Source organism: Camelina sativa, chromosome 3 (genome assembly GCF_000633955.1).
Source record: "Camelina sativa cultivar DH55 chromosome 3, Cs, whole genome shotgun sequence".
NCBI lineage: Eukaryota > Viridiplantae > Streptophyta > Magnoliopsida > Brassicales > Brassicaceae > Camelina > Camelina sativa.
In genome coordinates, this window is record NC_025687.1 from 21065530 (window position 1) to 21078639 (window position 13110).

Here is a 13110-nt window from a genome sequence, read left to right on the forward strand (position 1 = left end):
GATCTCTCTCGACTTGGCTCCAACCGTTGCCATAACGTTCGCGATGCCTAGACCGCCCTCAACATGCCACAACAACCACCACAATCACTCACAAACTGGCACACAAGCAATAAATCACACAAAACACACATCTAATCACTTAGATAAGCCATGATCTTACACTCAATTCGTAAACAAGAAGATTCTGAACAAAAATGACAAGAATCACTCCACAACAAGCTCCCCACCACGTCCTTATCAACAGATCTCCACTCCAAAAACATATCTACCTCAAAACAGCTTAGAACTCCTCACGAACGCTCACATGAACTTTTCAAAGAGAAAACTCTTCTTCTCAAGTGTTTAGAACGACAAAACTGCTAACCATAGTCTAGCGTGTGGAGGTTCCTTTTTATAAGCGTGTCCTAGGTTTTCTTCATCAAACCGCATCGAACCAGAGACATTGGAAACAACCCAAGTGCAAATGGTGTCGATCGATGCCCTAACATTAACTTTGATCGATGCTCGAACCGGAAATCTGGTTCGTGGGTGTTATAAAACTATACGCTAAATGTAAAATAGAGAACTCAGAATTAAAAAAAAAACTCTAAATGTTAATTTAACATATTGTAATTGTATAAAAAAAGTAAAAAATAAAATGGCAGAAAAATAGTATTTTTAAAAAGCAATATCTCAAAAAGGCATTTCTAACAAATTCTAAAAAATAAAATAAATCGATGAAATATAACTTAGTTTTATGAATAAACAAAAATTATAAATGTAATTAATAAATATAAAAATATCTAGATTCCAATTTCATCGTAATGCATGTGAACTAAATTGTTCCACAAGTAGACTTGATAAAAATATAGACTATAACTAAGTCTTTCAATTTTAATTTCTTGATTAATAACAGACGTTATTATTTTTCAACTGTACTAATAATAATAAACTTTTTTATTGCTGATGACAAGATAATAATAATTAAGATATATAGACTATAATCAAGTCTTTTGAATTATTATTTTCATGTACAAGATATATGTCATGCGGTCACCCACATATAGAGCATAATATAAACTTAAATTACAATTAGCATAATCACACACGTTTTACTGTATTTGATACAGTCAATGTTAAATACTACTAGTATAATTTTATAGTTTTCTAATATAATACAATCATATATATTACCGAGAAAAAGAAGATGAATCACTCAGTTGTCAATTTACACAATTAAGATTACAGAAACACTATACAGTGTCTTTTATCTTTTTTTTTTTGTTTGATAGATATATATCAGTTGTCAATTCGCACATTTGTAAGCATTCACAATAATAATAATGACACTAAATCTCAAAATTAATTATAAATTGAAAATTATCTCAAAATTAATTATAATTTAAAAATTAAAATTTCATACAAAATGTAGTGATGCTTAAGTAATNCTTAAGTAATTAAAGATTTTTCTAAAAAAGATTGAATTTATCAAAATTCATCATAATTATTTTTGACATCTTCTATATATAGTGTTGACCCTTTAAGCTTTTAGATTTTAGATATTATATAAAATATAACATCTGGTCAGTAGAATTAGTAACTTATATAACATACAACATTTATTTTTTTCTATCAATTAATTAGTCATTAAATATACGTTATTTAATGTAATCGTAAGATTAGTAATATTTGTAATGATGGCTATTAATACATTGTATGGAAAAAAAAAAAAAAAAAAAAGACTTGTTGGATCTAAAATACTGGTACATATATTATTGAAAAATCAAAGAAAAGAAAAAGACTTCTAAGTTTCCACTCATTAACGATCGGAAAGAAGAGAACAGTTTTTGCAGCTGTGCAATGATAATAATTAAGATATATAGACTATAATCAAGTCTTCTATTATTGTTATTTTTATGTACAGATGTATGATGTCATGCCGCCACCCACATATATTAGAGCCTATTATAAACTTAATTCACAATAAGCATATTCGCACACTTTTTATTGTATTTGACACATTATTAAATGATAAAATACTACTAGTATAATTTTTGGAGAATTATACTACCTAAATAGTGCGAATATAATCACGCTAAATCTCAAAATAAATTTAACGCATTCGATATAGTCATAATACAAATATGAGCATTCTTAGGAATCATGTCTTTGGCTAACATATATGCAGGCTTGTTACAAGCAAATTGGTATTCTCTGAACTTTCCTTGCCATGAAGGAACCACTCTTATCCAATTAAAACACTCCAAAGTTAATCTTGTCACAAGTAACAAACTCCGATTAACCGGAGAAGATAAGAACAAGAAACTAAGATCGGAGAAGAAACAAACTCTTCGTTAACAAACTCTCAAAAAGATTACACAAAGCTTAATCTGTTTATGATACAAAAGTTTGTTTATATAGTTAACCTAATTAACTAGAGTAAACCGGTCTTGGTTAACCATGTTAATTGATTCAGAAATAACCGAGCACTGTAACCGGTTCATCACATCTAATACGCCCGACTCAAGTCTTTAGCTTCGAAGTGTCTGGTTAGGAAGATAAAGACTTGACAATGACATCCTGTGAAGTAGAATATAGAATGGTCCTGGATGCAACAGTTTAGTAAGGATGTCAGCATGTTGATTCCCAGTAGGAACATGTAAAGCTTTCAGATTGTCAGGCTTAATCTGATCTCGTACGGTGTTACAGTCAATCTCGATGTGCTTGGTCCTCTCATGGAAATCAGGATTCATGGCAATATGAAGTGCTGACTTGTTATCACAGAAAAGTTTCGCTGGACATGTCACCTGAATATGAATATCTTTAAGAAGTTGTTGTAACCAGATGATCTCACATGTTGCTTGAGCCATACTTCTGTATTCAGACTTTGTACTACTATGGCTGGCAACTCCCTGTTTCTTCGATTTCCATGATATCAGAGAAAACTGGTTCGCCAGATGTTTCAGTTTTATTGGTGTGGAGCAATTAATTTAAGTAAACAATAACATAATAATATAAATAATATAAATTTATTAAAAAAAATTTAAGAGACACCATCACCGATGTGGATGCTTTTAGAGCGTTGTACGTTTTACATGGTTTCTCTACGGCGGTCTCTGTTTTTCCCAATCGTAATAATGCTCATTTGTACGTATTTAACTTACTTTATCTACTTACCAATTGGTTTTAGTTAAGATTTGCAGACTTACATGGCATACGATTTTCATACATTTCTTAAAAAGTAATGATCAATAATTCTGTGTAAATGAGATTTACTTCACTACATACAAAAGACATAAAAAGAGCTAGAGTTTTATATTAACAGAACATAGTTCATTTTGTTTTGACATAAATTTCACTTAATTTCACTTTTAAAACATTAGATAATTTTTATTATTATTATATGCATCATTCTTAAAGTGGTTGGAGTTTATATTATATTTGTATATCTCTTTGGACGATCGACAGAGAATGTTCATCATGTATAGCTAAAGTTACCGAATTTTGAACTATGCCAAACTATCGTAGCTCGTTTGGTGTGTTTGAAACATCACATGTCTCAGATACAATTTGCTTTTCTTTTCTTCTGATCTTCTCTCTCATTTGAACAGGCTTTGTTTCTCTATTGTTTATCTTCCATAAGAATTCTTTTAACTAATATTTGAATACTTGTTTCTTTTGCCAAAATAACGAAATTAGGTTTTTTCGCCAAAAATTCTGAAATTTATACATTATAAAAACATTGTAAAAATGAATGTAAAAAAAAAGAACTTGAAAAAACCTTAAAGCTTTTTATAAGAATTTAATAAGGTTTTTGTAATATTATTATTAGGTTTTTGTAAGGTTTTTATAAGGCATTTGCAAAATTTTAATAAGACTTTTATAAGGTCCTCATAAGATTTTTATAAGGTTTTTATAAGGTTTTCCTAAGTTTTTATAGGTTTTAATAAGATTTTTATATGATTTTATAAGCTTTCTATTTATAGAAATTTTATAAATGTCTTGTAAATATTTTTAAATCGTTTAAAACCTGCGCCTTGTATTTTTTTTTTTGACAAGAAAGTTTTTGGCGGGAAAATATATCAGAAATTATTTTGACGGGAAAAGTTTGGTTTTCATTTTGTTGACTAAAATATATATTAAGTAGGGGTAAAATGGTCATTAAAAGTTAAAGGAGGCCATAAATGCAAATTGCCAATAAAAGAGGTATTCTCATTTTTATTCCATATACACAATTTGTCAAAAATAGAAAAATCAGTTGTGTTAAAAGATTTTATAAAAGTAAAATTTCTAATTTATTAGTTCAAATTACAAAGTAACAAACTTTTATCTGTCAAAATAATAATTTTATTTGTTTAACAAACAAATATATAATCTATTAATCTCGATTTCAGTGGAATATATTCTAAAAGATGTAGTCATTTAGAGGCTGTTGGCATCATAAAAAAAGTATTCAACCAATACAAAGGATCAGAGGTTGACAGATTCGTTTTGTTTATCAATCATCTTCGTATAGAAGATAAAGTCATCTCGTGGATCAATACATGTCTTGGTAAAAACATCAAAGAGACAATCCTAGATTTCCCCAAATCCAAAGAAAGTTATGGAGAGCCCCATCAATATCTCGAACTTGGAGACTCTACAAGATTTGAAGCCGTGATCATGTAAATTTGAAATACTAGACAATACTCTGAAAGGTTTAAAGCTCTTGAGGATGTTCTCACTTATGCGGAGTGAGGTGAAGAAAAAGACAATAGTTGCAATTTAATGCAACTACATCCACCTCGAGTCGCTAGAACTAATAGAATGTGGGATGGATGCTATGTTGAGCATAGTGGCTCAAAATCACAATAAATTCAAGTCGCTTGTTTTGTCTTCTATGTGAGGGCTTTATGACATCTATTTGGAGGCACCCTCTTTTGAAAACAACAATTACAATGGATATGTCAGTCCATTTAACTTTGTGGGAACATATGCACATAACCTCCATTACAATGGGAATTTTAGTCCATGTTATTATGATCCAATTGACTTGGTAGTTAATAACATAAGTTCCTTTACAAGCGTTTCTGTCGTCGCAACAACCACAATATTTCTTGAGATAAGTTCTTAACATAACTACATTTTGCACTCTATTCGGCATAGCTGAATTCCTCAAAGAATGCCCTAGACTTGAAGGAGTTGTGATCGATGTACGTTTCTCTTTTTCTCTCTCTATATATATCTCTAAATCTCTCCCACCAATGAGCTGTGTTTAAATATATGCAGATTCACAATTTAACTTTCGGACCTCGATTGCCTTTTTTGTAGAGTGATCGTAAGGATGAAATTCAAGATAACTCAAAAAACAAGTATCTTTTTCTCAAGAAAGTCAAGATTTTTGGATACAAAGGCTACTGGCATGAGCTTGAATTTTGAACTATGCCAAACTATCGCAGCTCGTATGGTGTGTTTGAAACATCACAGCTCTCAGATACAATTTGCTTTTCTCTTCTTCTAATCTTCTCTCTCATTTGAACAGGCTTTGTTTCTCTATTGTTTATCTTCTATAAGAATTATTTTATCTAAGATTTGAATACTTGTTGCTTTTGCTAAAATAACGAAATTAGGTTTTTTTGCTAAAAATTCAGAAATTTATACATTATAAAAATGAATGTAAAAAAAAAAAGAACTTGAAAAAACCTTGAAGCTTTTTATAAGGTTTTTATAAGATTTTAATAAGGTTTTTGTAATATTTTTATTAGGTTTTTGTAAGGTTTTTATAAGGTATTTGCAAAATTTTAACAAGACTTTTATAAGGTTCTTATAAGATTTTTATAAAGTTTTTTTATAGGTTTTAATAAGATTTTTATATGATTTTATAAGCTTTCTATTTATAGAAATTTTATAAATGTCTTGTAAATATTTTTAAATCGTTTAAAACCTGATAAACGCCTTATAATTTTTTTTACAGGAAATTTTGTGGCGGGAAAATATGTCAGAAATTATTTTGACGGGAAAATTTTGGTTTTGATTTTGTTGACTAAAATATATATTAAGTAGGGGTAAAATGGCTATTAAAAGTTAAAGGAGGCCATAAATGAAAATTGCCAATAAATCTTTTATCTGTCAAAATAATAATTTCTTTTGACACATATTGGAATCATGTTAGTAATAAAACTAATAATATATGGAAAACATTTTGAATAGTTAACATGGAGACAATTTCAATAGAAAATAATAATGTTATTGGTACGAAATAGTTGTTAAGTTTTTTTGTACACATAAATTAATTGATATATGAAATGAATATATTGTTAACTTTCTTCTAAAAAATAATAAAGTCAAATTTATAATATGGGGTAATTATTATATTTCTTAAATGAGAAAAGGAAAGAAATTTAGGTTTGACTAAAACAAAAGCAAATGATATATTGCTTTTCCATAATATATATATATATATATATATATATATATATATATATATATATATCATATCTTGTTACTAGTGAAAATCAATGGCTTCTCCTTCAAAGAGAAGAGAAATGGTGGAACTTACTCAAAAATTCATGAAGATCTGGTGGAGCATATCATGTCTAAGTTTCTTCCAGTGCAATCTCTTTTACGAAATCGAATTCTGTCCAAAAGATTTAAGAGTACAAATATATAATCTATTAATCTCGATTTCAGTGGAATATATTCTAAAAGACGTGGTCAGTTAGAGGTTGTTGGCATCATCGAAAAAGTATTCAACCAATACAAAGGATCGGAGATTGATAGATTCGTTTTGTTTATCAATCATCTTGGTATAGAAGATAAAGTCATCTCGTGGATCAATACATTTCTTGGTAAAAACATCAAAGCGATAGTCTTAGATTTCCCCAAATCCAAAAAATTTATGGAGAGCCCCATCAATAACTCGAACTTGGAGACTCTACAAGATTTGAAACTGCGATCATCTAAATTTGAAATACTAGACAATACTCTAAAAGGTTTAAAGCTCTTGAGGATGCTCTCACTTATGCAGAGTGAGGTGAAGAAAAAGACAACAATTGCAATTTTATGCAACTACATCCACCTCGAGTCGCTAGAACTAATAGAATGTCGGATGGATGCTATGTTGAGCATAGTGGCTCAAAATCACAATAAAATCAAGTCGCTTGTTTTGTCTTCTGATGTTCATATATTTTACTATGTTTTCCCTTAATATATTCACATATTTTGCATCCTTTGCTATCCTTTTTGATCATTATTGCATAGTTTTAGGATTGTTCTTGCATTAGAGTGTAGTTGCATTGCATTTGCATCTTTTCTTGCATAAACAGGTGATTTTGGAGCCTAAGGAGCATGGAAGCAATGCTGAGGAGAAGTGAAGCAATCATGAGGAGAAAGCAAAGGAGTTAAGGCTGGAGAACCAAGGTCCGGAGTCCCACTCGACTGCCCACTCGACCAGACACTCGACCGTGTGCTGAGAGTGACTCGACCGAGTGGAAGGAGCACAAGAAAACCCAACTCGACCGGTCACTCGACCGAGCACCGGGTCGAGTTGGCCGAGCCGCCTGGCTATTTTGTCTTTTAGCATTTTTAGGGCTTCCCCTCCTTTTTCCTATTTAAGGACCTTGTACCCTGCAGCCACAAGGGGGCAGCTTTTTAGATATTCTCAAACCTAGTATTTTACCCTTTTTGGGAATTTATGCTTTTTGCACTTTTATTTTCTTAGATCTTGTACCTCTTTTGAAGGAAAAAACACAAGATTCTTCATACTTGTTTGTTTCATAACTTTCAAAGTATCAAGAATTCGAGTTTGATTCCTTCTCCAATATTGTAGATCTCTGTTTTATCTTTCTAATCATGCAAGTTTCGAGTTTTTCTGGGTTTATTACTTTGCTGTTCATTATGTGTGATTGTGAGTAGTTTCCTTAGCTCTTAGGGATGGTTTAGGCTGGATGGATGTTGTGGTTATTTGATTTGATCAAGATTGATTGTTGTAGATCTCTTCTAGACTAGATGTTCTTAATGCTGATCCTATAACTGAGAGGGTAGGGTTTGATCTCAAGCTTCTTAGCATCACACCAATGTCTAAGGTGCATAGATAAGGCTAGATCTAGAGATTATCATTAGGCTTGCTAAGAGATTAGAAGTCTTGTTTGATTCTTGACATATTGCTTAATGCTTGCTTGTATAGATTCTTTACTTTGTGAGAACAAGTCTAGAAATATATGAGCTTGATTGTTTTTGCCATGAGAGTGGATTAACATGTTCTTAGAGATTAATGTCTAGAGATTAGCTCATGTTGATTGAGGTTTGTTGATCAAGTTAGATAACCACAATCTAAGTTCAGCCCATGAATCCATCCCTAAGACCTTCCTTGTCTATTGATTTCTTAGTCTAAATCCTGTTGTTTGATCGTTGTTTGATTTACTTTTGTCTTGCTCTGTTTTGTCTGCATTGCTCTGTTTTACGTTTTTGTCCAGCTCGACCCTGCACTCGATCTACACTCGATCGAGTGCTTGCTCGAGTTCATTCCCAGAACTCTTGTTTATGATTTGTGTCTGTCCTGTCTTGTTTCTTATTTCATTCTAGTTGCATTTCTGTTGCATTCATTTAGTTTCCTGTTCATTACTTTCCTTGCATTAGTTCATTACCTGCATTACTATAGTTTGATATCTGTTCTAGTTTCATTATTGCCATAATCATTCTGTTCCATTACATTTAGTATCTTGTCCATTCAGCTTTTACATTCTGCATTTTACATTCTGCAATAGGTTGTTAGTGACAAACACCCTCTATAATTGGCTTAACTTAGACAAGTATTGCACACCCTGATTGCTTGCATTCACTCATTTAGGATTGATACCTCTTATACTACAATTGCATAAGGGGAATTGAAACACCTTGCTTTCACCATTGTTCATCATCATATCATTCATTCACATTCCATTTCACACACACAAGAAAGATACTAGTTTCAATTTGGCGTCGTTGCCCATTTGAGTGTTTATTTGTGACAATTAGGGTATATATTAGTCTAAGATTAAGTTCTTTTATCCCCTTGTTCGCTACTGATCTCAATTCTTCTACTGCTTGTTTGTGATTGAGTTTCAGGTACCAACTCGACCTTCAACTCGACCGCCACTCGACCGAGTGAATGCTCGAGTTCGTGATCGAGTCAGAAGCCGGATACAAATAGACCTCACCTCCCAGTCGACTCGACCATCCACTCGAGCCTGCGCTCGACTGAGTGCCTGTCCGAGTCTGTACTCGAGCAGCAGCAACAAGTGTTCCAGCCCCAATTGTGTCCCCCACCAGGGTTTCAGACTAACCAAGGCCAGGAACAAGACTTAAGAGCTATGATGCAACAATTGTTGATTGGACAAACCAATGGGAAGATTGAGGCAGCAAACAGATTTGCTGAGCTGAACAAGAGGATAGAAGATATTTACAGTGAACTTCATGCCAAGTTTGACACACTGACTTCCAGGATTATGACTATGGAAAATCAACAAGCTTCTGCCCCAAAGCATGACCATCACAAGGGCAAAGCTATTGTGCAAACTACTGAATTTGCCAATGCTATCAATCTTCGCAGTGGAAGAGTCTTACCAACACAACTAGGAGCACATCCCAACACTGAGGACAGTGGAATTCAGGAAGGGGAGGGTTTCCAACAAGAAGAGACTCAGAATGAAAACACCGTTGAATTCGACGCACCACTCGACCACTCACTCGACCGAGTAGGTGGTCGAGTACCCGATCGAGCAGCTTCTCAGGATAAAATCAATCTAGTTACCTCCAAAGAAAAAGAAGTTTGGTTCATTCCTCCTCCTTAGAAGCCTCCACTACCTTTCCCAGGAAGATTTAAGAAACAGATGGTTGAAAAATACAAGGCATTGTTTGACAAACAAGTTAAAGAGATTGAGCTTAGGATGCCTCTAATAGATGCCTTTGTGATGATCCCTCCTTACCAAAAATTCTTGAAAGATGCTGTGATGGAAAGGATCAAAGAAGTTCAAGGGATGGTGATTCTCAGCCATGAGTGTAGTGCCATAATCCAAAAGCAAGTGAACCCTCAAAAGCTAAGAGATCCTGGTTCCTTTACTCTACCTTGCTCTATAGGGCCCTTAACCTTCAATAGATGCCTTTGTGATTTGGGAGCCTCAGTAAGCCTAATGCCTCTATCAGTTGCTAAGCGCCTAGGGTTTACAAGGTATAAGCCATGCAACATCTCCCTAATCTTAGCTGATAGATCAATAAGATTACCACATGGTGTTTTGGAAGATCTACCAGTTAGAGTTGGAGCAGTGGAAGTCCCAACAGACTTTGTAGTCTTGGAAATGGATGAAGAACCAAAAGATCCTTTGATCTTGGGGAGACCTTTCCTAGCTACAGCAGGAGCAATAATTGATGTGAGACAAGGGAAGATTGATCTCAACTTGGGAGAAGACCTCAAAATGACATTTGACATTGTAGAGGCTATGAAGAAACCAACAATTGGAGGACAAGTCTTTTGGGTTGAAGAGTTGGACAATTTATCAGGAGAATTGACGGAAGAGCTAGCAGAACAAGATCACCTTAGAACTGTTTTGACCTAAAGTGGAGAGGAAGGGTTCATCCATATAGAAACCAAGGCCTATGAAGATATATGGACTCCTGTAGAGAATCACACCATCCAGAGGTTTTTGAGGGGTTACCAGCATTAAGAGAGGAAGTCTGGTCAATTCAAACAGCAAATACAGAGAGCTCGACCACCTACTCGAGCATACACTCGACCGAGCACCAACACCACTCGACCGAGTGCACTGCTGATGTTCATATATTTTACCCTGTTTTCCCTTAATATACTCACATCTTTTGCATCTTTTGCTGTCCATTTTGACCATTATTGCATAGCTTTAGGACTGTTCTTGCATTAGAGTTTAGTTGCATTGCATTTGCATCTCTTCATGCATAAACAGGTGATTTTGGAGCTTAAGGAGCATGGAAGCAATGCTGAGGAGAAGTGAAGCAATCATGAGGAGAAATCAAGAGAGCTAAGGCTGAAGAACCAAGGTCCGGAGTCCAACTCGACTGCCCACTCGACCAGACACTCGACCGTGTGCTGAGAGGGACTCGACCGAGTGGGAGGAGCACAAGAGGAGCCAACTCGACCGGTCACTCGACCGAGCACCAGGTCGAGTTGGTCGAGCCGCCTGGCTATTTTGTCTTTTAGCGTTTTTAGGGCTTCCACTACTTTTTCTATATAAGGGCTTGTACCTGCAGCCACCAAAGGAGTCCAGCTTTTTAGAGAGTCAAAAACCTAGTTTTTACCTTTTTTAGAATTATTCCTTTTGCACTTTTATTTTCTTAGATCTTGTACTTCTTTTAAAAGGAGAAAAAGACTAAATTCTTCAATATTGTTGGTTTCATAACTTTCTTAATATTGAGAATTTGAGTTTGGTTCTTTCTTCAATATTGTAGATCTTTGATTTATCTTTCTAATGATGCAAGTTTCAGTATTTTCTGGGTTTATGACTTTGTTGTTCATCATGTATGCTTGTGAGTAGTTGCTTAGGATCTTGAGGATGGGTTAGGCTGGGTTGTGTTTGAGGTTTGTTTGATTTGGTCAAGCTTGATTGTTGTAGATCTCTTCTAGGCTAGATGTTCTTAATGCTGATCCTATATCTGAGAGGGTAGGATCTGATTTCAAGCCTCTTAGCATCACACCAATGTCTAAGGAGCATAGATAAGGCTAGATCTAGAGACTATCATTAGGCTTGCTAAGAGATTAGAAGTCTTGTTTGATTTTTGACATATTGCTTAATGCCTGCTTGTGTAGATTCTTTACTTTGTGAGAACAAGTCTAGAGATGCATGAGTTTGATTGTTTCTTGCCATGAGAGTGGATTAAACATGTCTTAGAAATATATGTCTAGAGATTAGCTCAAGTTGTTTGAGATTTGTTGACCAAGTTAGATGACCTCAATCATAGTCCAGCCCATGAATCCCTCCTCAAGATCTTCCTTGTTTATTGATTTCTTAGCTTAAATCCTGTTGTTTGATCGTTGTTTGATTCGTTTTGGTATTGCTCTGTTTTTCTTGTGTTGCTCTGTTTTGCGTATTTGTCCAGCTCGACCCTGCACTCGATCAGCACTCGATCGAGTGCTTGCTCGAGTTCCAACCCAGAACTTGTGTTTATGATTTGTGTTTGTCCTGTTTCACCCTAGTTGCATTTCTGTTGCATTCATTTAGTATCCTGTTCATTACTTACCTTGCATTAGTTCAATACTTGCATTATCATAGTTTCTATTTCTGTTTTAGTTTCATAATTGTCATAATCATTCTGTTCCATTTGCATTTAGCTCCTAGTTCTTGTAGTTTTACTTTCTGCACTTTCCATTTCATCATAGGATTGTTAGTGACAAACAACCTTTACATCTGGCTTGACTTAGACTCATATGCACATCTTGATTGTTCACAAACACTCAGATTGGATTGACACCTCTTATACTACAATTGCATAAGGGGAATTGAAACACCCTGCCATCCATTCATTCATAAGTCATCATTTCATACATTCATCACCACACCATAAAATAATGTGTTTCAATTTGGCGTCGTTGCCCATTTGAGTTTGTTTTGTGACATTTAGGATCATTATTAGTCTAAGATTAAGTTCGTTTTTACACTTGTGACGTTACTGAACTCGGATCTTCTTTTGCTTGGCTGTCTTGAGTTTCAGGTACCCACTCGACCACCCACTCGACCACCACTCGACCGAGCAGTGATCAAGCACTTGATCGAGTCAGAAGCCGGATCCAAATAGCCATCACTTCCCAGTCGACTTGATCACCCACTTGAGCCTGCGCTCGACCGTGTACTTGTTCGAGTCTGTAGTCGAGTTTGTTGTTGCACACAAGGTCAAAAGGCAAAGACAGTCTTCAAAGGCCTATTGACAACATCCACAGGCTACAACAGGGTTTGAGACATAAGCAAAGAAGGGTAGTTCAAGAACAAGAAGAACAAGTAGTCATGGAGCAGCAAGANGGTGATTCTCAGCCATGAGTGTAGTGCCATAATCCAAAAGCAAGTGAACACTCAAAAGCTAAGAGATCCTGGTTCTTTACTCGACCTTGCTCTATAGGGCCCTTAACCTTCAATAGATGCCTTTGTGATT